The sequence below is a fragment of the Sus scrofa genome, chromosome 2 (assembly GCF_054392235.1).
Source record: "Sus scrofa isolate SSC_HxYL_T2T_F1_AM1 chromosome 2, Sscrofa_HxYL_maternal_Yorkshire_Landrace_v2.0, whole genome shotgun sequence".
NCBI lineage: Eukaryota > Metazoa > Chordata > Mammalia > Artiodactyla > Suidae > Sus > Sus scrofa.
In genome coordinates, this window is record NC_139384.1 from 53,639,015 (window position 1) to 53,643,744 (window position 4,730).

The window sequence follows — 4,730 nt, forward strand, 5'->3', positions numbered from 1 at the left end:
CTGGAGGAGTTCATGCAGGTCACCTCGAAGGGCAAGACCCCTGGCAGCTGTCAAGGGCCTTGGTCTCAGGGTTGCAGGTGCCTGGGCAGGAGGAAAAGACACAGGGAACTGAGGAAGGAGAAGCAGCACCTGAGGTAGGCACCTTGGCTCCAGCGGACTGCAGGCCCTGCCCGGGGCCAGGTTCTGGCAGCAGACCTGGGGAAGTGAGCTGGCCGTGGGCATAGGTGGGCAGTGGAAGGGCAGTTGGCTGTTTCCATAGGCTTTGGAGGGGCTAGGACCTCCCCTGGCCCAGGGCCCCCTTCCCCTGGCTAAGTGGTCCCCTGGGAGGACCATGGGCCCCACAGCCACTACAGCTGAGTGGAAACAGGTGATTCTGGTGGCCAATGAGGAGGAAAATCAGAAGATCCTATAGCTGGAGCAGTGCCTTGGCTTGAGCAAGCACAGAAAGAAGGGCAAAGGGGGCTCCATGCTGCTCAGCTACATTATGGGAGCCCTAGAGTCTAGGAAAAACTGGCTTATGTGAAAGCAGTGAGGAGGAGGAAGAGGGTGCAGGATAGAGGGACCCCAAAAGTGATGAAGAGAGTGACTGGGAGGAAGAGAGTGACTGGGAGGAGGAGGACATGGAAGAGGAGAGGGAGTGGGAATTGGGAGTGCAGAGCGAGGGCGAGGAGGGGGAGGAGGACAAGGACTTGAAAGAGAAGGACATGGAGGGGGAGAACAACAACCAAGAAGAGGAAGAGCAAAAAGCCAAAGGGAGAGTGAAGGAGAAAGGGAGGAAAAAGAGGGGCCATTTTGCTGAAGATGAAGAGAGGTGTGAAAATTCCTCCAAGGATGTTGACACAACTGACCAGAGTCTTTTTGAAAATGCTGGAAAGTACATCCTGGCCCATGTGAGGCTATCAGAGGAGACAGTGGATGCTCAGAAAAAGGAAATACTGGAAAGGTTAAAGAAACAGGTCAAATGTCTGATTAACAGGTCAAGTGACCGAACATGGCCTCCATAAGCTACCACCTAGAGGACCTGTACATGGTGCACAGCAGGAAGGACCTGAGAGACACCATGACAAGCATCCTCCTGAGCACCAGCGCCCCGTCTGAGACCATGCACAGCAGGCTGGTGATGGAGCATTTGCTTCTGGTCAGCATCTTGTACCACATGGTTGGGATCAAGGTTGGCAACCACATTTTGGAGGCCATGGTGAGGAGGTTTGATGATGTCTATAGAAGTGGATGTGATGGGAAGGAGCGTGACAACCTGGTCACCATCATTGCCCACTAGTAAAACCTCCACATGGTGCAGTCTCTCCTCATCTTTGACTTTTTGAGGAAACTTGTTGGAACGTTCACAGAAAGATACTGAACTGATCCTGTTAAGGCTTTGTTACTTAAGGAACTAATCACTGAATCCCAGGCCAGGACCAGAGTAGCATTTGGTTCATTCTGGAGTCACTGCTGGCCCTGAAGAACAACAATGTGTGAAAGATCCCAGGCTATGACCCCAAGCCCATGGAGAAGCTGTGGAAGCTTCAGAGAGCCCTGGCCTGCAGAACTGGCTCAGGGATGGAACTTTCCCAAAAGCAGAGAATGAACAGTGACATCTGGAGAAATATATTTTGTACAATAATGACGAGTGAAAAATTTTTGGACATGTTTGAGAGGCTTCTAAAGCTTGGACTTAAGGATCATCAGGAGAGAGAAATCATTCACGTCCTACGTGGACTGCTGCCTTCAGGAGAAGATGTGCAATGCTTTCAACACCTTCCTGGTGGGAAAGTTCTGTGACCACGAGAGGAGGTTTCAGATGACTTTCCAAATCAGCCTATGGGACAAATTTCTGGACTTAGAAAATTTGTCAACCAATGATTTCTCTAATTTGATTCATTTGGTGGCCCATTTGTTGAAGACAAAATCACTTCCATTTTCCATCTTAGAGATCATTGAATTCAGTGAATTGGCCAAACCCAGGGTCCACTTATAACAAAAAGTATTAATATACTCTGTTAATGGAAACAGAAGTTGAAGACCTTGGTTTAATTTTTGCAAGGGTGTCCAGACAAACCTGTGCTGGGCCTGTTGAGGGAGGGCCTGAAGCTGTTCATAAGCCACAGGGAGTGCCAGCACCTAGGAGGCCAGAGAGCTGGAGCTGTGGGAGAGAGCCGAGCTCAGCACTAGGGCCCTGCAGGGTGGGGCTTCCCTAAGGATGTAGTCCCGGGCCCAGGGAAGGGGGCCTGCCTGAGAGCACCGTGTGCACATCTTGGTGGAGCTGTGGCACAGTCTTTTGTACTTAAAATAGCATATTTTGATCCAAGGTTATATTGTATTTGTGTTTTGAGCCATTTTCAAATAACTAATCTCTAGGAGGAGGGAGAGAGGGAGGGAGAGGCAGGCCCTGGGTCCCCTTCCTTAAGAGATGAGACTTGGCAGAGGGTATGCCCATGTCTTATGTTTTTTATAGACCAAATAGCCCTCTAGAAAGTGTAGTTATAAAGAAATTGATGTGTTTTTATCTTTTTTATATGGTGGTTAAAAGTTCAGAAACCATCTGTTAAATGTGCCTGGTGTTTCATTGATCGTTTCAAGTATCTGGGCTGTAGTGTTTCGAGAAGCAAGCATGTTACTCAGGCCTTGGTGGGGGAAGAGAGTCCATCTTAACTCACATACAGCCCTGATGTGGTCAAGGGCCTCTTCCCTGTTTGTGTCTGTCACTCACACGTGTTGATGCCAGGTTTAGATGCACTTTCCTGAACGATCTCAAAGTCACCAAGTAGGTACGGGCCAGTTAGCAGGTGTGGTTCACTGATCTGGGCTCTGGGAGGTGTAGATGTGCATAGAACTGAACTGCCTGTGGGGAATGAGTGTTCATCTTGTGAGACACCCAACCACCAAACATGTAAATGGATCAGTTGCATGAAGTAAAAAATGCTCATATACTTACCATTTGCCACAAATTCACAAAGGTCTTGTTTTTCCTGCCCTTGGAATGTGCTTCTCTCCCCTAAATGCTGCAGACCTGATTTAAATGTCGCCTTCAGTTGAAAAAGTCACCAGGATGTGAGTGTAGAATAATATTCTGTGCTCTATAGATGCTTACGACCAAGCAGTGTGTGTACTAAACCTCTGGCTGGCTTTCCGGCAGAAGATAAACTTCCATAGACGGAGACCCGTTTTTGTATCATTTTTATTATTAAAAAAATTTTTTAATCAAAAAAGTCTTTCCCCTCACCACAGAATGTATTTGTGACTTAATTCATTGAGTAGGTTTTACATTTGTTATATGGCAGGTCATCCAAAAATATGCCCTCTGTAAGTGTAAAACCCCCCTTTTACAAGAAAATATCATGGGTTTCCACATGATGGTAAGTAACTATGCTTTCAAGTAGCATGACCTGAAGCTACTGGAATTCAGAATTGCTTAAATATATATGTTTTGTTATTTATTACAATAATTTGCATTTGGAAAGTACTGCCAGGTGCTGAGACAACCATTGCTTGGTGTATATATGAATTTTTGGTCTTAATTTTGATGCAGGTTGAGAGCAATGCACATAGATTTTGAAAAAAGCTGTCTTTTGGGGACTTATCATTAAAATAGGGGCATAAGAAAATTTTTAATGCATTAAAATGTGTCAGTGAAGTCTATTACATATATTTTGAGTGCCAGTGTAGGGTATTTTTAAATAAGAGGCTCGTTGCTAGTCAAAACACTGCACTTTACCTTTCCATTTTCCACCTTATCACATGATTTAGGTTGCAGAGTCTAAACAGTTTCTGACCCTTGCTTTCTCTTTGCCCCCACACATAGAGGAGGCAGATAGGCAGACTGTTCATTGTTGGTGAATCTGGGTTAAGTTTGTACAGATGAGGAGTACTTTTATATTTTTCCTCTAAGTTTTAAATTTTTTCCAAATGAAGATTTTTTGGCTTTTTCTTAAGGCCATGCCCACAACATATGGAAGTTCTCAGGCTAGGGGTTGAAACAGAGCTGTAGCTTCAGGCCTACACCACAGCTATAGCAACGCAGGATCCGAGATGTGTCTGAAACCTACACCACAGCTCACAGCAGCACCAGATACTCAACCCACTGAGGGAGGCCAGGGATTGAACCTGCATCCTCGTGGGTCCTAGTCAGGTTCATTAACCACTGAGCTATGAAGGGAATTCCCCTCAAAATAAAGAATTTTTATAAAGCACAAAAAAATATGGAGGACATGGATGAACCTAGAGATTATCATACTGAGCAAACTAACCCAGACAAATATCATATATCCTTATCTATGTGGAATCTAATTTTAAAATGGCACAAAATAACTTATTTATAACAGAAACAAACTCACAGATTTCCAAAACCAAGCTTGTGGTCACCAGAACTGAAACCACTGGGGGGAGGGAAGAATTGGGAGGCAGAAATAACATATTCACACTACTGTGTAAAGCAGATGATTAATGAGAATCCACTATATAGCCAAGGAAAACATGCTCAATAGTTTGCAATAACTCGAATGGGGAAAAAAGAATGGATATATTTATATGCCTATCTGATTCGTTTTGCTGTAAACCTGAAATTAATACAACACTGTAAGTCAACCATACTCCAATAAAATTAACAAATAAAAATAAATTTTTAAAATATAGAGGATTTGTAGCAATTCAAGTGAGTTCAGTCCTGTTGCTCCAATTCTTTACCTAAGAGGATTGTTTTCTGCTCAGGACTATAGATTTTTTTTTTTATT

At 44.5% G+C, this 4,730-nt stretch overlaps 1 pseudogene; it reads left to right on the forward strand.

Annotated features, from left to right (window-relative positions):
- Positions 1–331: 331 nt before the first annotated feature.
- On the forward strand, positions 332–2,206 carry LOC100621528 (nucleolar MIF4G domain-containing protein 1 pseudogene; annotated as a pseudogene).
- The last annotated feature ends 2,524 nt before the right edge of the window (positions 2,207–4,730 follow it).